This window comes from Taudactylus pleione, unplaced genomic scaffold, assembly GCF_031769625.1.
Source record: "Taudactylus pleione unplaced genomic scaffold, aTauple2 ptg000377l, whole genome shotgun sequence".
Taxonomy (NCBI): domain Eukaryota; kingdom Metazoa; phylum Chordata; class Amphibia; order Anura; family Myobatrachidae; genus Taudactylus; species Taudactylus pleione.
The window spans coordinates 535,974-560,276 of NW_028284778.1; the positions used below are offsets into that span (position 1 = coordinate 535,974).

At 43.6% G+C, this 24,303-nt stretch overlaps 1 protein-coding gene and 1 pseudogene across 2 annotated transcripts in view; one reads left to right on the forward strand and one right to left on the reverse strand.

Moving 5' to 3' along the window:
* The window catches only part of LOC148507970 (uncharacterized), a 112,157-nt gene that overhangs the window by 67,083 nt on the left and 20,771 nt on the right, over window positions 1-24,303 (forward strand). The window lies entirely within an intron of this gene.
* LOC148507972 (uncharacterized) lies at window positions 1,099-22,534 on the reverse strand (annotated as a pseudogene). The gene is made up of 4 exons (XR_015869625.1): window positions 22,296-22,534; window positions 19,877-19,965; window positions 7,162-7,273; window positions 1,099-3,920 (listed from the first exon to the last, which is right to left on the reverse strand). The product of XR_015869625.1 is annotated as an uncharacterized LOC148507972 (transcript).

Sequence of the window (24,303 nt, forward strand, 5' to 3'; positions counted from 1 at the left end):
TCTCTACAAATCTTCAAACAGGCTCTCAAGTCCACTACTTCATCCAGGTCTTCCAGCTCTCTTCCTAACCCACTTCATGCTCTTTCCTCCCCATCTGTGTCACCCCTGTCTGTCTCCCCCTCCCCTTTAGAACAAGCAGGGACCTCTTCCCTCATGTGCTTCTCTTTACATTTTCTTCTACTCTTTACTCCCCGCATTAGGGCACCTAACACGTGACTGCCAACTCACTGCTGCTTATTGTGAGTGCTGTAATCGCTATTGCAGCAAAGTATATAAATCGTGTCCTTGTCCTGCACTGTAATGTACTGTAAGTTACTTGTTTCTTGTTTACTTATTAGTTCTATGTACTATGTAAGGCGCTGCGGAACACTTGTGGCGCCTTATAAATAAAGGATAATAATAATATATAGTAAGCTAAACCCTAGCACTCTACTGCATATGTTATACAAGTTGTTTTTTCCCATTCCAACAGTTCATTTAGGATTAAATTATGGGCCGGATTGAGACCCGTTCGCACGCAGCCGTCAGGAGGCAGAGTATTCAAATTCGGCGATCGCACAGCAAGTCATCAGGACGCCCACTATGTCTTAGCGTGCGGCGGGAGTGCGATCGCAAGCCAGTGTAATGCCGCCCACTTTCCCTTGCAGCACACGTCATCTCCAGGAAGTGTATGTAACAATCGGTAACATCGAGAACCATCGGAGGCATACGCACCAACCACAAACGGCACATTCTGTTACTCAAACTAGCGGGCAGTCTGTGTTTCCTGGGCATTCGCTTCCCGATCGCAAAGACTGGCTCACGCACTCCCACTGCGATGCATACGCAGAAAGCGAATATCGACCAGCAGCGTGCAAAGGCAACCTAGAGAACGGGCCCTATATTTCATGTTTCAGTTATTCAGAAGAGTATATAATGTACATATATTTTTAATTTAAGTAATACTGGAGTGTAATACAAGGATCAAGTATTTATTACTTGGCTAATAAATGTGCTTTAACAATAAAAAGCTGCAATATATGAAAACACATGTAATAAGTAATTGCTGTAATTAAGATCAATATACATACAAATATTATTTCAACGGTATAAGTACCAATAAAGTTATAAAACATGTGAACTATAATGAACAATCAGTGTGTGATAACAAGTCTTTCATTCATAAAATAATATTTACAACAGTAACAATATTTGAGGGTAAATCTTTATCTAAGAAGCTGTATCACAATGAGAGGACGGGAGATGGGGGATGGGGCACATATGTAACACAAAAGCAGTAATATATTTATTATATAAATACAGTCAATGTAATCACGTTCTATAGGTTTCAATGTGGTTTTGACACAGAAATGTAAAACAACAAAAAAAATGAAATGCATAGTAGGCTTTTTTTTTTTGCATTTAATATTACGCCCTGAAAACTATCGCAGTGGGTGAAGGAGGCGCTATGGCGAGTCTTGGTTGGGGACAAATCTGAAACCAGACAGGTGAACAGTCCCATGGATGTCATAGGCAAACGCAGGGGGGGGGTTCCATCTGCCTGGAAACCCCCCTCCCCAGCCCACACCATGACCACAATAGCAATAGTAATGTAATAGAATTTTACTAGTGCTGCATGTTCTTCACAAATGAAATAATTAGCACCACCTGTGGATCTTTTAACATGTATCAGTCAGTAATAAATAACCTGTGCACCAACTAGGAGATCTGGAAAACATGCATTGTTAGGAATGTGCTGCTATAGAGCCCAATATATACATATATGTCCAGGGCAGTGCTAGGTTCTTCTGCTGCTCCCCCAGACACCCGGACTTGCTCCCATGCTCTGGAATGGTGCCCACATCTAAAATAAATACATTCAGCTCAGGAAGGATGGCCCTACTGCTGTATCTAATGACTTTTACTGTGATCTCTGGTCCTGTATATGCTGGAATTATGACACACATTATACTTTGTATGACGCATATTAAAGCTGGATAAGTGCTAATTATGCCCTCTTCATGGACTGGCCACACTCACTCTAAAATCAAGCATTTGGAAACCCTTCTCTAGAAATCCTGCGTTTGCCACTGGATATGACCATGCCGTGGACATCAGTAAGCGTTGTGCGACAGTCTCTATGTCATGAAGAAAGTGCATTGAGCGTGGCGCAGTAGAGGGGGGTGTGGTCGGGGATACTACCAGACAATAGGGGTGGAGGGGGCGTGACCAGAGTCTCATCATTTTGGCTTCGCCCCGCTACACAATGGCGAGATTTTCGGCATTGTGAGGCAGAGGCTAGGGTCGTAATGACGCGATTCAGCACGCTGCGGGGGTTTGTCTGAGATTCTTGGGGGGGTTACCTGTTTTTCCGGGGGGACAGGAGCGCCACCCGATTTTCGGGAGGCTCCCGACCAAATCGGGAGAGTAGGTAAGTATGCCTATAGCCAAATCTTTTTTTCACATATAAGGGTACATTTCCCTCATTCATATTCAGTTAGGATTGCTCAGATCTTCTGAGACCCTCCCATAACAAGCACATTGCACCCCTGCAGACAAATCTTAAACCACTAAGCCACGCAAGGATCTATTATTTGTGTGTGTATATACACATAAATATCAATTGCCTAATAATGTATGTATTGTAAATTTATAAAAATAGCCATTTAGAATTGGGAAAAATATATTTTAGAAAAAAATAGCCATATATAATAAAATTACATTTGCACTTTAGCCTCATTTTCAGAACTTTGTAATAAAAAATAACCCTCAATGAGATGGGAACAGGTTACAGAATTAATATGAACAATCTCACACAGATTACCCTAATAGAATAAGAGGAACTACTATACATTCCACATGAGTGATCTATGTTAATGACACATATTACACCTTAGTGGATAATTATTACATATTAATATATTGTGTAACTGCAATAAATCCGTGAGGATTGAGTAAATCATATTTATGCTAACTTTTATATGCAGCCAGCCTGTTTTATATCTCACGGATATCGCATTACTCTGTGTGTGGATTTTCTGGTGTCTAACAAGATGAGATTTCTGTGTATAACATTTCTCACACTCAGAACATGGAAATTGTTTCTCACCTGTGTGGCTTAGCTGATGTGGATTAAGTTTTGATTTCATGGAAAAACATTTCCCACATTCAGGACATGGAAACGGCTGCTCGCCTGTGTGTTTTCTGATGCATATGAAGATTGTTTTTTTGTGCAAAACATTTTCCACACTCAGGGCATGAATATGGCTTCTCACCCGTGTGAGTTCTCTGATGACTACGAAGATATTTTTTTAGTGCAAAACTTTTCCCGCACTCAGAGCATGGAAACGGCTTCTCACCCGTGTGAGTTCTCTGATGTTTAAGATGATCTGCTTTCAATGTAAAACTTTTCTCACACTTGGAACATGGAAAGGGTTTCTCTCCTGTATGAGTTCTCTGATGTGCAACAAGAGCGTATTTCGATGTCAAACATTTCCCACACTCAGAGCATGGAAACGGATTTGCACCTGTGTGAGTTCTCTGATGTATCAAAAGACATGATTTATGTGTAAAGCAGTTCCCACATTCAGAACATGGAAACGGCCTCTCACCTGTGTGAGTTCTCTGATGTGTAACAAGATGTGATTTACATGTAAACCATTTCCCACACTCTGAGCATGCAAATAGCCGCTCACCAGTGTGAGTTCTCTCATGTGTAACTAAGCGCGACTTATGTAGAAAACATTTATCACATTCAGAACAGGCAAATACTTTGTGACTTGTACTACATGAAGCGATATCGGAGTCATCAGTAGAACATTCCTCATTATCAGAGGGATCAGGTAACACATCAGCACTATCACGTACGCCATGCATATTTAGGGTAAGGGGGTTTTCTCCAGGAGAATTTCCTGTGATGTTGTCATCTTCTATTTTCAAATCTGAAAACAAAATGGGATATCCATCAGAGGTGCTCCTGCTTGTGCTGGAAATAAATGTATGGTAATAGATATCTTGTATTTACAAGAGGGAGCATTTTGTTTTATATTATTATTAGTCAATTAAAGAAATTTATTTTTTAAAACTAAAAACTTTTTACCATTATACCTGTGTGGAGTTTGTATATTCTCCCTGTGCTTGAGTGGGTTTCCTCTGGGTGCTCCGGCTTCCTCCCACACTCCAAAAATATACTGGTAAGTTAATTGGCTCGCAACAAAAATGAACCCTAGTGTGTATGTGTGAGCATGTGATAGGGAATATAGATTGTAAAAACCATAGATTGCAGTTCCTCTTCCCTGCCTGGGGTGTCGCTCTCTTCCCTGCCTGGGGTGTCGCTCTCTTCCCTGGGGTGTCAGCACTCTGGTTTGAGCAATTAGTTGATTCAGCAGCTGTGATCTGCACCTGAACGTCCTATATAGACCAACCACACAAGTTCCCTGGGGCTAGTTCATCAAGTAAAGTCTGCCTCAGTGTCTGCACTCCGGATTATACTACCAGCTAGTATTCCTTGTGTTTCCTGTTGTTTCTGAGCATGGTCTCTGCATCCCAATATCCTCTTGCGTCTCATGTAAGTTGCCTGGGCCATTTATCTGCTTCACCAGAGCTCCACTATCCAGGACTTGTCCAGTTATTGCTTCACCTGCTTGTCAAACTGCACTTACAATCCTGGACTGTGTTGTGTTGCTATCCAGTGTGTTTGCTGAGGCATATTCTCCAGGACCACTAGTGCCTTCCAGATTCTCTGCATTACCCTGCAGCATTCTAGATCAGAGCCTCCAATCATCTGTTCTCACCTGTGCATTCTGGGTAATCAAGTTCCTGGTGTACCTGCACTTTATAGTATATTCTGGACATTTCAGTCAACACTGCTATTTATTAACCAGGACTTTGTGTATCCATATACTTCATCCAGCATTTGTCCTCCTCCTAAAGTCTGTTTCTATTCCCTGCATTATCCTGGACTGTATTACCATTGCATACCAGCTACTCAGGAATGCCTATGTGAATATTGTTACCTGTTTGCTTATCTTCCTGCTTAAATATTGCACCACCCTGTACAATAATGAATCTTACTAATTCCCCTTAATCAGCATTGTTTACTACAAGTATAATCATACAGGGGAAACCCCACTTTAATCCTGACAGGCAGGGACTGATGTTAATGGCCAAATATTCTCTGTAAAGCACTGTGGAATAAGTGTTCTCTATATAAAATAACTGGTAATAAATAATAATATATGTGCAAACAGTACAGGAGGTGCTAAAGTTGCAGCCATGAGTTTACAACTGAAGTTTTCCAGCTAACACATAAGTAGCAAACAAACCCCCCAAACACAGCGACGCAGCCTCTATACAGATGTGTCCTTTATTACTGCTGCGTCTCACGTCATATGGCGCATGGACGTCTAGTGTGTACACATCTATAGGTTCCATTTGACAGTGTAAGATAAGAGACGGCTGTAGTGACAGAGGAGGGTGTAGGATAAGAGAGTGCTGTAGTGACAGAGGAGGGTGTAGGATAAGAGACGGCTGTAGTGACAGAGGAGGGTGTAGGATAAGAGACGGCTGTAGTGACAGAGGAGGGTGTAGGATAAGAGACGGCTGTAGTGACAGAGGAGGGTGTAGGATAAGAGACGGCTGTAGTGACAGATGAGGGTGTAGGATAAGAGACGGCTGTAGTGACAGAGGAGGGTGTAGGATAAGAGACGGCTGTAGTGACAGAGGAGGGTGTAGGATAAGAGACGGCTGTAGTGACACAGGAGGGTGTAGGATAAGAGAGTGCTGTAGTGACAGAGGAGGGTGTAGGATAAGAGATGGCTGTAGTGACAGAGGAGGGTGTAGGATAAGAGAGTGCTGTAGTGACAGAGGAGGATGTAGGATAAGAGATGGCTGTAGTGACAGAGGAGGATGTAGGATAAGAGACGGCTGTAGTGACAGAGGAGGGTGTAGGATAAGAGATTGCTGTAGTGACAGAGGAGGGTGTGGGATAAGAGATGGCTGTAGTGACAGAGGGTGTAGGATAAGAGATGGCTGTAGTGACAGAGGAGGGTGTAGGATAAGAGATGGCTGTAGTGACAGAGGAGGGTGTAGGATAAGAGATAGCTGTAGTGACAGAGGAGGGTGTAGGATAAGAGAGTGCTGTAGTGACAGAGGAGGGTGTAGGATAAGAGATGGCTGTAGTGACAGAGGAGGGTGTAGGATAAGAGATTGCTGTAGTGACAGAGGAGGGTGTAGGATAAGAGACGGCTGTAGTGACAGAGACGGCTGTAGTGACAGAGGAGGGTGTAGGATAAGAGATTGCTGTAGTGACAGAGGAGGGTGTGGGATAAGAGATGGCTGTAGTGACAGAGGGTGTAGGATAAGAGATGGCTGTAGTGACAGAGGAGGGTGTAGGATAAGAGAGTGCTGTAGTGACAGAGGAGGGTGTAGGATAAGAGAGTGCTGTAGTGACAGAGGAGGGTGTAGGATAAGAGAGTGCTGTAGTGACAGAGGAGGGTGTAGGATAAGAGATGGCTGTAGTGACAGAGGAGGGTGTAGGATAAGAGATGGCTGTAGTGACAGAGGAAGGTGTAGGATAAGAGATTGCTGTAGTGACAGAGGAGGGTGTAGGATAAGAGATGGCTGTAGTGACAGAGGAGGGTGTAGGATAAGAGATTGCTGTAGTGACACAGGAGGGTGTAGGATAAGAGAGTGCTGTAGTGACAGAGGAGGATGTAGGATAAGAGATGGCTGTAGTGACAGAGGAGGGTGTAGGATAAGAGATAGCTGTAGTGACAGAGGAGGGTGTAGGATAAGAGATGGCTGTAGTGACAGAGGAAGGTGTAGGATAAGAGATGGCTGTAGTGACAGAGGAGGGTGTAGGATAAGAGAGTGCTGTAGTGACAGAGGAGGATGTAGGATAAGAGATGGCTGTAGTGACAGAGGAGGGTGTAGGATAAGAGATAGCTGTAGTGACAGAGGAGGGTGTAGGATAAGAGATGGCTGTAGTGACAGAGGAAGGTGTAGGATAAGAGATGGCTGTAGTGACAGAGGAGGGTGTAGGATAAGAGATTGCTGTAGTGACAGAGGAGGGTGTAGGATAAGAGATGGCTGTAGTGACAGAGGAGGGTGTAGGATAAGAGATTGCTGTAGTGACAACAAGGAGAATATGTGACTGTTCTGTACTTAGTGATTATTACTCACCTGTGCTGATAGCTGTAGGGATTTCCTCCTCCTTACACTGCTGATCACACATCACAGACGTCTCCTCTTCTCCCTCTACATTTTCTTCTTTTATATTAGTCAGTTTTTCACCCTAAATAACCCACAAAACAATAAAACACAATAATAATGTCAGATTATCAGTAAATCAGTTTAAAGAGAAGATCAGTGTATTATACACAAACAGCTGGTCTACGTTCATACAGCAGAAAGTCACTTTGGTATTTGATAAAACCTTAATTACTATCTACTTTATGCTCCTATCTGTAATTGCCTGTAACGATTAATGGTGCACATAAGTAAGAAGGGTCTACAGTACAAATACATCTCCTATTCTATCTGTACATACACTCGCTAGTAAAGTACATGGTTCACAAATTGGGACAAAGTAAATATTTTCCGGTTTCCGTTCACTAAAACAAACTCACATTTTATATATATATATATATATATATATATATATATATATATATATATATATATATATACATACACACAGTGCAGAGCAGCACACATTTTGAAAGATGACTGTTCATGTGCTGTAATTCCATAATCAAAAATATAAAGGTATCATTCAAAAAAGACCAGCACACTTCTTTTTTTTTTTTAAAACATATTTTTATTGTAAAACCGCAATAAACAATATAACATATTGATCAGAAAATGGCAAGACATCAACAGGACCACAACAGTGATGTGCAATACAATGTATCCATGAGGAACGTAACAATACAGGAATTAAAATGGTGGTTCACCTGAAGACAAGGTTTCTTCATTATACCAGGCTGTAAGTTGAACTGCAGCTCGAAGCGTGTCTTTAACCTGAGGTGTTAATGTGTGAACATATGGGAGCCAAATATTAAAGAACTTCTCTGCTTCCTTGTCTTTATTAAGGGATAGTTCTAACCAATCCATATTAAATAGGTGCGTAATTCTAGGTTGTAAAAGACTGAGTGTTAAAGTGTCAGTGGATATCCATTGAGATAATATTGTTTTTTTCGCAGCTGCTGCAATCTTTGCTAGTAATAGACGGGCACCTCCAGGGGCACAGGATGATCCAGATGATGGTACAATATCCCACATAGCCCACTCGGGTGTTAGTTCAAAGGCAATTCCCAACTTGGTGGAAATATAGGTGTGTACCAAGGACCAGAACCTCTGTACCTCCGCACAGTGCCACATACAATGCATTAGATCCGCATCAGGTTGACCACATTTAAAACAATTTGAGTCTGTGGAAGTACCTGTAATGAGTCTTAATTTGGGGGTGAAATAGGCACGATGCAATAATTTATACTGCATTTCCGCGTATGAAGCCGAAATTAATTGCTTATTGAGTCTAACAAAAGATTTCAAAATGGTGGATAGGGGTATGTTAGGGAATGTGGAATGCCACTTGGCAAATCCCACCGTCTCCACTTCCAAATTTATTTCCCGGCGTATATAGGTGTATAGCATAGAAGTGGAAAATGACATAGAGAGGCAGCGAGACAGCACATCATCCAAACCATTTTTCCCAGGTATAATGGGAATTTTAGGGAGTAAAGTATTGACATAACTACGTATTTGGAAATATATAAATAAAGGGATTTGGATACAGGGAAATCTTTCCTGTATTTGGTTATGAGAGTAAATAGTCATTGTGGAGAGATCCAATAATTGATATATGTAACGCAATCCCTGTGTGTTCCAGGTTTTGAAAGTCTGTGTTAGAAAACCAGCATCAAACCCTGGGTTATGGCCGATAGGAAGGAACAAGGAGACATTGGGAGGGACTCTCATTTGAGTTCTGGCTCGGCGCCAAGCCAAGCATGTAGTATGTAGTAGTAGATTTTGTGCTACGTGAGGTGGAAAGGACAAGGGTCGTGTGTGTAGCAAACTAGCTAATGGCATTTCAACACTAAAAGATTGCTCTATTAGCGTGTCAGCAAATCCATTTGTTCCTCTAATCCAGTCAATTGCGTATCGGTAATTTGACGCAATAGCATAAGATTTTAAGCAAGGGAGATTAATTCCGCCTAAAGCAGGTGGTTGTCTGAGTTTGAATAATGAAATCCTGGGTTTTTTGTTCGCCCAAATGAACTTGCTGATCGCTTTGTTAATCAATTTTAAATCAGATTCTAAAGGAAGCAAGGGGAGCATCTGAAAAAGATATAAAATCCTAGGAAAAGATATCATTTTAATTAATTGACATCTACCGAGATATGAGAGTGGGAGATGTTTCCATTTTTTAAAATCTAAAAGTGTACGTTGTATTAAAGCAGGGAAATTGACTGAGTATAGGGCGGAGGGATGTGCCGGGATATTAAGGCCTAGGTATTTTAGAGTTGTTTTGGCCCATTTAAATGGGAAAGAATTTTTCCAGTTTTTTGTGACGTCCGAGTGTAGGGCCAAGGCCTCTGTTTTGTTATAATTTATCAAAAAACCAGAGATAATATGGAAGTCTTTCAGGATATGAATGAGTTTAGGTATGGCAGAATGTGGGTTCTCAAAATACAGTAATAAGTCATCCGCATACGCGGAGACTTTCAAAGTATTATTTCCGATATTTATTCCCTGCCATTGTTGACATAGCAAAAAGGTGCGGATAAGAGGATCTATAGCCAGGTTAAATAATAAAGGAGATAGGGGACAACCCTGTCGGGTTCCCCTATGTAGTCTAAGGGATGGAGTATTCAGGCCGTTAACTGTTAGGAATGCTATAGGGGTGTGGTATATTGTTTTGAATAATGTAATAAATTCGGGACCAAAATTTTGTAGCTGGAAGATGCGCAGTAGGTGGTTCCACGACACCCTATCAAAGGCCTTGTCAGCGTCGCAGCTGACAAGGAGCGTTTGGTTATTTCTCATTTGGTGAGATTTAGTTAATCCTGCAATCAAATGTCGGACGTTGATCACTGAGTGTCGTCCTTTCATAAACCCAGTTTGTGCGGTGTGTATGAGATGTGGCAATACTAATTGTAAACGTTGAGCGATAATACCAGTGAGGATTTTGAAATCCTGGTTGAGCAGAGATATTGGCCTATATGATTGGGTCAGCGTAGGGTCTTTCTCAGGTTTCAAGAGAAGGATAATTCGGGCCTGGTTAAAGTCTGGTGGTGTTGAGGTTCCCTTCAATATTGAATTAAATAAGGAAACTAAATGAGGGGTTACAAGTGGATTTAATATTTTGTAGTACTCGGCACTAAGGCCATCTGGGCCGGGTGTCTTTCCGTTGGCCAGGGACTTGATAGTTAGAGCAACCTCCAACTCCGAAACAGGAGTTGTTAGGGAGTCGCGGGCCTCTTCAGAGAGGGAAGGAAGATTAGCCTCTTTCAAAAAGTTCATCCCCAGAACAGGGTTATCATCCTGTGCGGAGTATAAGTCTGTGTAATATTGTAAGAAAGAGGCCGCAATGTCCTCGTTGGCATGTAATGATCCTAGGGGACCTTTAAGAGAAAGAATGGGAGAGGATGTTTTCTGACTTCTCACTATATTAGCTAGCAGTTTGCCCGCTTTATTTCCCCAACGGAAATAGCGATGTTTCTGGAAATCTAGATAATATTGGGCTCTTTCAGTGCACAATGTGTCATATAAATTTTTGTTATTCAAATAATTCCGCCGTGTCTCTGTGTTGTTATTTTGCAGCATAATGGCATACGATTGTGATAGGGCGTTACTCAATTCCGTGAAACGTGTGTTAAGTTTACGGCGTTTATGGGAAACATATCCCATAATATGCCCTCTCACTACTGGTTTAGATGCGGCCCAGAACAATGATATGTCGCCAATATGAGAAGCATTATCATTATTATAATTAAGAAATTGTTGTTCTAAGTATTTTTTGAAGTCTGGAGAAGTGAATAAGTATGAGGGGAATCTCCAATTGAAGGAAGATGTTTTGGGGGTAGATAGTTGTAACGTGAACCATGTAGGCGCATGATCGGAGATGACTATGTTTTCTATATGAGATGTTTGAATCCTATTAATTAATGAGCTTGAGACCAGCCAGAAGTCCAATCTAGCTGAGGAGTGGTGGGGGTGGGAGTAAAACGTGTAATCACGTGCTAAGGGGTGGAGGTGTCTCCATGGGTCTACTAGGGCGAGGGATTCAATTAGTAGTTGTAGCGTTGGAGATGTGCTGCCCCGCCACTCACCGGATGCTCCCGTTCTGTCCAGACTAGGAGAAAGAGTAGTGTTGAAGTCTCCTCCTATGACGAGGGCGCCTTCTGCCCAATTCTGGAGTCGGGCGTAGAGATCGGAGAAGAATGCATTGTTGTGACCTGTGGGAGCGTACAAAGTGACAAGCGTGATTAATTCACCTTCTAAATTCAGTTTAAGAAAAAGAAATCTGCCCTCGGTGTCCAGGATCGAGTCTACAACTGTGTATTTTAAAGATTTATGGAAAATCACCAGCACCCCTCTTTTTTTAGATGTGAAAGATGCAGCTGTATAATCTTTTATCCATGAGTCTCTAAGAGTATTAGGGTCACCCTGTCTCCAATGGGTCTCCTGTAGCACTGCTATGTCAGGTTTAAATTTTTTAAGTTGTTGTAGTATTTTACGCCGTTTAATCGGGGTGTTTAAACCCTCTACGTTCCAAGTTAAAAATCTTATGTTTTTTTGTGTTTTAGTGAGATCAGCAATAGAGTGAGACATTGTATTATCCTATACCTGTTCTGTAGATCAAAAAAATGAACCATCGTAAATAGACCATCACGCTCTCAGTCCCAGCATGCAGAGAGCGCCTGCAGTAAAACCTTGAAAGTGCCATTACAAAAATACACATAACACAAAAACAAAAACATGACCTGCCATAATGTATGGAATATAACAAACATAATGCAGTCTTACAATTTTTGAAAATTTTAAGAACCAAAAAATAAGGCTCTACGGGCCTATTTAAACCCAGTGAGGTATAAAAGTATCGATAATTGAAAAAAAGAAATAAAAGAAAATAAAAAAGGGGATATGAAAGAGGAGGAATGGTAAATGTGTAAAAGGAAGGGGAGAAAACAACAAACCAGAGATTATCTTGACAATTCTGCCGTTGACGTTTAGCAGTTGTTAAAATAACCAGAAATCTTGAAAACAAGCATAAGATATATATTTCCAATAACAAACTCTCCATGTTTGCGATAGGAGACGGATTTGTACAATTAAATGTATCTTCTTAAGTCACGATATCATTTTGAGGAGTGATTTGGTCAGTTAGAGAGTCCAGGAAAGTCTTTGCAGACGATGGAGAATCGAAAAAGTGTTGTTTGCCGTTATGTAGGACTTTCAGCTTCGCAGGGTACATTAATGCAAATCTCAGTCCCAGATCAAATAATGCTTTACAAATAGTAGAGTATTCCCTTCTTTTCATTGCTACTTGATACGAGAAGTCCTGAAACAACAACAATTTGTGTCCCTGATAGGTGAGGCCTTCTGATTTGCGGTAGGCGTCCAGTATGCGAGTTTTGTCTAGGTAGTTCAACATTTTCATTATGACAGGCCTAGGTCTTCTCTGGTCAGAAGCACGGTCAGGGCCTATGCGGTGAACTCGTTCTATGATGAGGGTATTGGAAGAAGCCGAGCAATTGAGCTCAGAGGGTAACCATTTAGAGACGAAATCCATGAGATCTCTTTGCTTAACAGATTCCGGTAGGCCTATTAACCTTAGATTGTTGCGGCGATTCCTATTCTCTAAGTCTTCCAATTTTTCCTGCATAGCAGAGATCGCTGATTCCTGTGTACGTATTACGCTTTGTGCCTCTGTTAGCTCATCTTCAACATTGGAGATACGTTGTTCTGCTTCCGTAAAGCGTCGACCATGTTCCTTAAGTTGCGAAACTGCTGATTCTATAGCTTCTTTGAGGCCGGACAGTTTTTTGTCAAGCAAGGGAGAAAGAAGCTCAGATATTTCTTGGGCTTTAGCTATTGAGGCGGTACTAAATTGAGTCGATTTAGAGGTTCCGTCCAGAATATTGTCAGCTGGAGGTGAAGTAGGAGAGTCAGGAGATGATGATGGAGCTACATTTTTGTCTTTCCCTTTAGTAGTTTGACCTTTAGGTGCACGCTGTGGTCTGGCCACAAACTTCTCCATGGTATAGGGATGTGATGTGCGATTTAATCAGGAGCCACTAGGGGGAGCCCCAGGTGTTCAGGATATATATGACACTGGGTCTGTAAATTAAAACTTATAGTATGGCTTGTGAGCACTATCTTTGGACCAGACAAGACAAGATCACAGTATGAGGACCCAGCTACACCACCCTGCTCCCTGGTGTGAGCAGCAAACAGAGAGGATTGTGAAAGGAGGTAAGCGCTTGCTGCAGCAGCTTAATCAGGTCTCAAAAAATGGCGGCCGCGGGTGATGTGTGGCCAGCGGGGAGCTTGTAACTGAGGGGCGTCCCTGAAACGGTGTCCAGGCGTCCCGCTTGTTCCTATGGGTCCAATGATAGCTCCGGTGGCTGTTGCTGAAAGTGTGGAGGGGAGAAATTATGCCCGGCCGCGATCCAAGATGGCGGCCGCGGGCAGTGCCGCTTTTCCAATGCGGCTGTACTCCGGTGTTGTGGGGCAGTGCGGGGGGCCGGGGCATGCGCCGCTCTTACCCGCGTTATCCTAGAGACCTCAGGGTGGCTTTAGGTGAGGCAGTGAGTCTCTCCGGCGGCGCTATGTCTCAGCTATATGGAGCCGGCTTGGGAGCCCATTAAAAGTGCGGCCAGGTCGTTTGGTCCGCCCACCGGAAGTCGACCAGCACACTTCTTAATGCAGAAAAGACCCAATGGTCACATTATATTGTATTAAAAAATACAGCATGTATTAGTCCACAAATCACATGTCACTCCTAAATCAGACAGCATGTTAATCACTGAAATGGTCAAAAATAAACACTATGGGCCAAATGTAATAGGGTGAGAGTTTAGAAAATGTGAGAGTTTAGCAGTAAACTCTCACATTGGTTGAGTTTTATCTTCAAAATGGGAAAACATCTGAATGAGATTTTAAATCGTGAGAGTTTTTTAAGTCTAAAAAACATGTGAGTTCGCTCTGTTACTTTGTTTTTGGACTTTATTACATTGGCAAAGTTTAAAAAGTGTCAGAAACTCTCACTTTTCTAAACTCTCACCCTATTACATTTGGCCCTATGTATTGAGGATAGTGTAGACCAAACGAAATACAGCGATATACTCATCTAGAGCCTGGTGACAGAAAATGCAGTGAGTGGTATCTGGCCCGACGGCCGTTTCGGTGTACCTACACCTTCATCATGAGCACATTTACCTTAAGGAACTCAGCTGTATAAATACAGGAAAAAGGCTCCATCCTGAAAAACAAATCAGAACACTCACCTGGGGTATCGTGCACGAGACAACGCGTCCCGGAAGTGTCTCCCCGGACTCCAGCCGGGAGGCGTTGTGTCGCGCCTCTAACGTCATCACGCAGTGAGGCAAACACGGCGCTGGGAACAGCGCTGGTGTGAGTCTCATACGCAGCACTATGACGTGGCGGTTACCTAGACAACCAAGATAAAACACTCGTACACTTAGAAATTAATCTATACAGTGAGTGTCAGATTGTAAGTCTGGCTGGCGCCCCTCCTGCAATACAAACACGACAAGACAGTGACAAAAGAAACACAACACAAACTAAACAAATCATAGTGACCAAAAAATATACAATAACCAACGTCCAAATCAATATATCTGGACATTTGTAAATAAACAAAGAATATCCAAAAGCGTAGCTATTAGAGAAATAAAAATAAAAAAACAGAAAAAACTAAAAGTGTATATAAAGAAGAAAAACAACAGAAAAACAAAAAACATGGTGTGGTAGAAGTTATGCTAAACAACAAATACAAAAAATGTCGCAATATTGCACCAGACGATATTGATATAATAGTGGTAAGAATGCCCAAAATGAGATCTCTTCATAGAATCCAATAAGACAAAGTATCAAATTTATAGATGAAATAACATACAATCAGCATCAGATGTTTTCCCAACCACAGCCCTACTTAACCAAAATTAATTACACTAAATGCCGCACTATTGCAACAGGCGATATTATTGTGTGAATTCTAGAAAGACCCCAAATGCGATCTCTTCATTCAGTCCATTAGGACGTAGAGTGTTAAATTTATAAATTAATTCACACTCTCTCTGCAACAGAAGTTTCCCCCTATCTCCGCCCCTCTTCAATGGCTTGATCTGATCCAGTGGCATGAACCGAAAGTCACTAATAGTGTGGCCCTTAGAGTGAATGTTCCTCGCAACCGGAGGGGTAGTATGATCAATTGAGGTTAAAGTTTTTTTGATTGAAGAACGGTGCATAGCAATACGTTCTTTTAGCATTCTGGTGGTTTTGCCAATATATAGTTGATGGCAGGGACAGATTATGAGGTAAACCACGTTTTCTGCTTTCACAGGTCATGCGATGACACAATCGATGGCGTAATCCATTAGAAGGATGCACAAAAGTTTCACCTGTGAGAAGATAAGACAGTTTACACACCCACTGCAGCGGAAAGCCCCATTTTTTGCTGTCTGACACTCACATCTGCATTTGTCACCAGGTCTTTTAAGTTACTACTTCTCTTATAAGCAAAGAGTGGATTATTCTGGCACAACTCTTTAAGAATGGGGTCTGTCCTAATGATATGCCAATGGCGGAGTATTGATTCCCTCATCTTATATGAGGAGATAGAAAATGTGGTAGGAAAGACCACTCGAGCAGGTTTATCATCCGCAGCTTTTGGCATCAACAATGCATTTCTATCCATCTCCATACATCTTGAAATGGCTACCTCCACCTCACGGTTATCGTATCCACGATTAATGAAATCATCACCCATTTTCCTTAGGGCTTTAAATAGATTATCTCTATTAGACGTGATTCTGGCCACACGGCTCAGTTGAGAGAAAGGCAAACCTTTCTTGAGGGGTTTCGGGTGGAAACTTTCAGCAATCAGAATTGTATTTAAGTATGTGGGTTTTTTGAAGATGTTGGTCTCAAACTTGTTATCCACAATTGAAACACTCACGTCAAGAAAATGGAGGGTATCAGGGCTACTCGAGCATGTGAACCTGATTGTACTGGCAATGTTGTTCAATTCGTCGACAAACTCGCCAAGCGCTTCCACTCCACAAAAAGAAAATATGATCAATAAATCTAACATAAATAATACATTTCGAAAAATTTACGTTTTTGAATATATGTGTCGATTCATAGTCGTACATATAAATATTAGCATAGCTAGGGGCCATATTTGACCCCCTAGCCGTGCCTTGTAGTTGTAAGTAGAATGCATCTTCAAAGAGAAAATAATTCTTGTGAAGGATCACATCAATAAGTAATAAAAAAAATTCACTAGGGGGTCCAGAATACTTTGGATTGTTTAATATAATTCTCCTGATGGCTGCCATACCATCGCCATGATTAATATTTGTGTAAAGGCTTACTATATCAAGAGAAACCAAAAGACATTCACTAGGTGGAGATCCAAAAGAATTCAATTTCAGCAAAAAGTCAGTGGTATCCCTCAAAATCCAGGTAATACCACCGACGATGGGCTGAAGAAAAAAACCAACAAATTGTGATAACGATTGACAAAGTGATCCCCTCAATGAAATAATCGGCCTCCCAGGGGGCCTAGTCATCGATTTGTGTATCTTAGGAAAGATGTATAACAAAGGGATCACTGGAAAATCTTGTGTGAGAAATTTAACTGTGTGATCATCCAACCACCCATTGGTAAACCCCAGGGCTATGATGGCATCGACTTCCCTCTTGTAGGTAGTAGTAGGATCAAATCTTAATAATTTGTAACAACTCCGATTAGATAACTGTAATTGGACCTCTCCAATATAATCCTCCCAGTTCATGATCACCGTACCTCCACCCTTGTCCACCGGCCTTATAATGATCGATTTATTCTCTTTCAGGCTTTTAATTGCCTGCCATTCTTCTTTAGTTGTGTTAGAGTTGTATATATCTACAACAATAATAGTGACCAGCGCTTAATCCTTATAATCTGACCCAATCTTTGGAAAGTCCTTACATTAAGTGAATACTGTCTATTTAGTCCACACAATGAGCAAACATCTCCCCTGATAAGGGTGGCAGCTGTTATTTCTCCACACAGGACCATTGTTCAAGCCGTCCAAAGGGAAGCTATCTAAGAAGTGTGAGAAAACGGCGCCATCTAGTGTAACATATTTCTTAAAAAGTGATTTAAAAGAATTATACAAAACATACAATTGTACAAAAGAATCTGTATTTGTTGAGATTATTTTCTGCAGGTCTCTTCCTAGAGGATCCCGATTATCTCAAGGTGAAATATTTTCTTAGCATTGTGGATATATAATTATTGATAGGTGTGCAACAATACTGGGATGGAGCCACAGGGATATGCCAATGAGACATGGAAATTATTACACCTATTAAGCTAATTGGCAGCCTATAACTGATTCCCCTTGAGGTATATATTGCTGCTCCAGCAACCTGTGATCTACCATCCGATGAAATCTCCGCGGGTGGAGAAACCAGTCACGTGATCAATTCCAAGCTCTGGAACGCAAACCGGAAGCCGGGAACTGGAAGTATAAGGACAGCGAGTTTGGCAGTGTCTCCTGGCTTGCTATAGCACCGCCATGGGCTGAAAATACAGAGTAATAGGAGCAGAGGTCCCTCTACTTACAGCATAGTCATCCACAGTGAGTAGTGTTCTTTCTAGCATACTGCACTTGTCACAACCCATGCAGTTCCTCTTTCCTGCGTGGGGTGTCGCTCTCTGCTCTGGTGCTTCTAGCACACTCAGCTGATGCAACAAACTTCTGATATACAGACCAGAGTGTGTTAGAAGCACCCGAGCAGAGAGCAACACCCCAGGCAGGAAAGAGGAACTGCACAGGTTGTGACAGGTGGAGGGTGCTAGAATGAGGACTAAGTGAGCATGTACCTATCCACATCATTTTGTGCCAACTTATAGCAAGCCGCTTTTACAGCCAGCATTTAGCAGCAGCAATGATCTATGAGGTACCTTAGTGCTCATTTATAGCATTACAAAGTGTGCACATAAACTTGGAGCAACAAACTGCCATCTGGTAATATACTGACACCTGCCTGCTCATTGGCTGTGACTGACAGGTCTATGTACTAAGCCTTGGAGGGAGATAAATTATCAGCCAATTACATCCTGTCAGTTTTCAAACACAGCCTGTGACATGGCAGCTAGAAGCTGATTGGCTGATACTTTATCTCCATCCAAGGCTTAGTAAATAGACCCCTGAATTATTACAACTGCACTAACAAATACTAACGTTTGCATGGCTGCTTACTCTCCATGACCTGCCTGTCTGCTACGAACACTACAGTGATATCATTGGAGGCTTATTACAACTGGATCCGTGCATTCATTTCTAGTTGTGGCTACAATTAATAGAAGTTTCCCACCTGCCTACATTACTTATGTTGCAATTTTAAATGTTTGTTATTGTTTAATACATTTTATCATTAATTTCAAACCAGCAGCTGTGTATAAGTGCTCCCATTTTTTTTTCCTTTTTAGATACATTTCAGTGTGGTGGAAACCCAGGTCCACTTTGTGGAGGCAGCCATATCAGTCTGTGTGTTAATACCACAAACCATTATTTATTAGCACCCACTGTATATTACCACACCATATAATATATAGGTGCGTGATATAAATGCACTGTAATAAGTGCAGCGTACTTGTGAGAACTTTCACTGTTCAAAAGAGAACCATAGTCCCAGGAATAAAGTACATGTGCTTGTACCAAGGACATAATTCACTTTGTCCTGATGTCCACACTGCTACTCAGATTCAAGTTATTAACATGGAGAAAGTGACCATGAACTAAAGAAAACATTTAATATGCAATATCCAAACACACATGTAAGGTCAGGAAATAGAGCTTATCTGCTGTGGGCCAAATGCATATTCCAGACAGCAAAGGATGTAGGTCATCACAGAACCACCTCAATGTGTTTCGTCACGTGCCCACTGGCTGGACTTCATCAGGAGGATAAGTTGTATGTGCAACTGTGTACCCTATATATAAATGTTTCTGACTGGACTTATGGGGACATCTCAGAGACCATCATCACTAATGGTGGAACCTGTCTCCCAGGCTCCCTCACCTCCCGTCAGGTCCCTGTGTTAGTAATAGATATAAGTGTAGTCACTGTGACACTCCCAGACTCCCTCACCTCCCCAGTCAGGTCCCTGTGTTAGTAATAGATATAAGTAAAGTCACTGTGACACTCCCAGATTCCCTCACCTCCCCAGTCAGGTCCCCTGTGTTAGTAATAGAGATAATAGTGATGTCACTGTGACACTCCCAGACTCCCTCACCTCCCCAGTCAGGTCCCTGTGTTAGTAATAGAGATAATAGTGATGTCCCTGTGGCACTCCCAGACTCCCTCACCTCCCCAGTCAGGTCCCTGTGTTAGTAATAGAGATAAGAGTGATGTCACTGTGACACTCCCAGACTCCCTCACCTCCCCAGTCAGGTCCCTGTGTTAGTAATAGAGATAATAGTGATGTCACTGTGACACTCCCAGACTCCCTCACCTCCCCAGTCAGGTCCCTGTGTTAGTAATAGATATAAGTAAAGTCACTGTGATAATCACAAACTCTCTCAATACTCTATTCACTAGATGGATTATCACTAAAATGAACTTTAATAAACATAATTTAATGTCTGACCTTGTATATTCTTATATTTTCCATGACGGCGTCTCTATAGGATTGTCTTCTGGTTATTGTCTTTGTGCCCTTCTCACAGCTTAATCCATCTGCAAATAAGTGACAATAACCACACACGTAAAACAAAGCATAAGGAGCCCAGTAACTGTGACTCTGTGTTTACTACAGTAAATTAAATTGCTGTATATAAAAACTAGCATTTTCCAAATCTATATCAGCAAAGAAAATTAGGTCTGTCTGATGGCAGCTCAGTCTAGCTGGTTTATTACTGTAGTGGGTTAAACCCATTCCTCAGCAGAAGCCCCCGTTATCTCCCGGAGTGTGCCGATTCGTTACCACAGTACCCCACACTGATTATAATGCTCACAGCTAATGGGAGTAACAATACTAAGTGCAGTAAGGAATAAGCACACTCCTGGAGATATATAGCAATAATATACAGATAATGACCAGACAATACCATCACTTATTTATACTGTCACCTCAGTGTGGGACCATCGCTAATTCAGGACATTGTGGACTACTTCAGTGGGTAAATTAAATTTCAGTGCCATCTGTTGGACTGTTCTTTATTAACGAGTGCTGCTGTTTTGAACTTTGATCCATAAAATCAGGATACCAGGTCCTTTCCAATTTTTTTAGTGCTCCAGGGCATGTCAGTTTCTTTTTATGCTGTTTGCAGCTATTTATGCTCTCATTTCAAAATGCATATGCATTAACTTATCAATGTGATTTTTATTTGTGTTTTTATTGTATGTTATATGTCCATTAAATTGTATTAAGGATTTCAGTCATCAGCGCTGCTTTTTGTTATTTCTGTGTATACCATTGGAGATTAACTATCTCCTTTCTGCAGCTACTGGGAGTAGCACCACCTGTCAGCGCCCTTTCTATTTTATAGGATCTCCCTATAGTAACCTGGTCGATGTCGGTCAGGTTGGCCTGCATGCACAGGCGATGGTTGATATCGTTATCGTCCTTGCGTGCCTGCGCATTTCAGGTCGTTGGCCACCGAAAAATGGACAATATGAACGATATGATCGCTATCGTTCATATTGTCCATTTTAATCATACCGTGTACACACCATAACACTTCCCCTGTTATCACATCTCCTTCCCTTCATTCCTCACGCCTGCAGCACCTTCAATGCACCAACCCGTGCTCACCCTCTTTTTTTTTTTTTACTTGCAGCCCAAGGTGCGTGGCTTCAAACACCCAGTGAAGACAGTGCAAAAACTGTGCTCGGGGCATAGGACTTTAGACCCTCTCCAAAAGGAGGAGGAGCCCGTTACTACCCATCTTCTCAGAGCCAGAAGGCCTACTGATGAAAAAAGGGTCTTCAGATCCCCCCTTGCCAAAGCTTGGGGAGACCCCTTGAATCCCCTACCCACGGAGCCAAAAGGCCACTTAGGGGGCAAGGGTCTACAGACTTTCCTCCGCCTCACGGCTCGGTGGTCGTCCCTTTCTCCCCAGTGTCGGCCGAAGCTTCCCCCTGGAGAACGAAAAAACCTTCAGCCCTCCCCAAAACGAGAGGGCCATGGCTACAAGGGGAGAGGGTGGCCCATAAGGGTCTCACCTAAACCCCATCAAACACGTGACACAACACATGAAAAACATAAAAATGTGTGGTGAAAGTGCAAACACACGTGTAAAAATAAATAAGACCCCAGCCTTACAGGCCGCGGGAAAAATAAAAATTGTCCTTGCCCTAGCCAAAAGGCCGGGGCAAAGGAAAGGTGCAGACAGAAGTAGGTGAAGTGCAAGTGCAAAGTGCCGTACTAGTGCAATGGGTGTGACCAATACCGTGCATTTTCAGGCACCCATACCAGTAGCACAAGCACCTTGGGTTTCAGGCTGCTCCCGGTCCCTGGTCAGACCAAGTGTTAATCCATTCCCTGCCAGGGTACTGGACCAACCACCCTTAAGAGAGTGGGTACTAACCCCCGGCCGTTCTCTGCTCCAACGCAAGGGCCTCATTCGCCCCCTTTTAGGACACCGAATACTAGCGCCGAGTGTTTCCCCACTCTCTACCAGGTGACTCCTGGAAGAGAGTGGGGAAACACTCGGCGCTAGTATCCGCTGTCCTCCGCCAGCCCAGTACTCCATAGTGTCCTCCCCCAGCACAGTACTCCATAGGGTCCTCCCCCATTCTCCCCCAGAGGCTCAGACTACCTCAGGAGGAACAGGTACTCCACCCCACGTTTCCCAAGAACAGATACTACACTTGATCTTTGCCAAAAGGCAGAGCCCACCATCACTGCACCCCACCCGTGCTCCATCTTCACCGCACATCACATGTGCTCATCCTCACTGCACCACACCCGTGCTTACCTCACTACACGCCACATGTACCCTGCCTCACTGCACCCCATCAGTCACTGCACCCTACCCGAGATCACGCTCACTGAAGCTTCTCACCCCGTTAGTAGCCTCTCCAAAAGCTCTCTGGGACTTTGCTAGGCCGCCACCACCACTATTCTGGAGACCACAGAAAAATGGCCGCCGCGGGTCTGCAGTGAGAACACTAGTAACAGGTACGTGCGTCGGGGCTGCCGAGATAGGCCATCCATACACGGGCAGTGCGGCCCACGTTGGACGCTGCTGTGGATATAAGGACATCGGTGGCCGCTTCTTGCTGACCTCGCTAAGTAACCGCTCCAGCAGCCCCGATATACATTATACTGGCAGTCACTAGAGTAACATACTGTGCTCTTACTAATGTCCTCACTGCAGACCCGCGGCGGCCATTTTTCTGTGGTCTCCAGAAAAGGCGAAGAAATCAGCGGGCGGTGGTGGCGGCCTAGCAAAGTCCCAGAGAGCTTTTGGACAGGCTGTTAACGGGGTGAGAATTTGCAGTGAGTGTGATCTAGGGTAGGGTGCAGTGATGATGTGCACGCACGAGGGGGGATGCGGTGAAGGTGAGCGTGGGTGGGGTGCAGTGAGGGCGTGCGCAAGTGGGGTTCAGTGAGGGTGAGCGACTTAGCGTGGCTGGAGTGCAGTGACTGAGGGCATGTACGGGGTAGGGTGCAGTGAAGGTGGGTGGGGTGCAGTGAGGGTGAGCACATGTTGGGTGCTGCAGGTGTGAGGAGTAGAGATGGGTAGTGAGTGAGCGTCTCTACACAATGACTGGAATCATTCAGATGTTGGAATGATTGGAGACACTCTCCTCTCTATCCTCTCTATAAGTGGGAGCTGAGTCAGTGGCAGCTCCGCCCCCTATTATTATTTTTTTTTTATTATTAACAGTTACTTATATAGCGCAGCAAATTACGTTGCGCTTTACAATTTGAATCAACATTAATAGAACAAGACTGGGCTGTAAAAGACAGACATAAAGGTAAGAGGGCCCTGCTCACAAGTTCACAATGGACATGGACTGCTGATCCGACCTGTCAGTGCAGAAGTACGATCAGCCCGGATCAGCAGTGTAGGGGGCGGAGCTGTTAGCGACGCACTCGGAGTCTCGCTGCTACTGCCAGGGTTTCGGGGGGGTGCTGCGCAGAAGCATGATCTGAGCTGCGGCACTAGCGCACGGAGGGGGGGTTTCTAAGTACCCAGAAACCCCCCCCCCCCCCCTGACCAACCAATATTTTTTTTTATTCAGAGATGGAGACAGCCTTGTCTCCATCTCTGCACCATCCCCATGCCACCCATGATCGCCTGCGCGGTGCTGTCCGGCAGGCCCCTGCCAGTTCAGATGTCAGCGCTTCCGCATCAGGTGGCTTTCATACCACCTGACGCGGAAGTGCTGGCAGCTGAATCGGCAGTGGACGGGCTGTGCGCCATGCGCACAACCCTCCCAGAGGGAGCTACACAGAGGGAAGCATTGCCGGAGCCGGGCTGCACCTTCCGGCTCACGGACGGAGGCGGGCACAGGAGCGGGGATACAGGTAAGTGTTTTTTTTGTGTGTGTGTATTTTGTGTTGTATATGTAGGGGGCACTGCTGGGAGAGGCACTACTGGAGGGCACTATATTGGGGGCACTTCAAGGGGGGACCACTAGTGGAGGCACTGTCACTGCTGGGGGTCACTGCTGCGGGGAGGCACTACTGGGGGCACTGGCACTGCTGGGGGAGGCACTACTGGGGGCACTGGCACTGCTGGGGGGTACTATCTAATGGGCACTACTGGGGGCACTGCATAGGGGGGACTACTACTGGGGGCTCTGGCACTGCTGGGGGGGCACTACTGGGGTACTATATAAGGGGCACTAATGGGGGCACTGCATAGGGGGGACCACCACATAAGGCACTGCATAGGTGGGTCTACTACTGGGAGCAATACATAAGGGGCACTGCATAGGGGGAGGACTACTGGTGGCAGTATATAAGGGGCACTGCATAGGGACAGGACTACTACCGGGGGCACTATATAAGGGGTACTACATAGGGAGAACTACTACTGGGGGCCTCTGTCGTGTGCAACT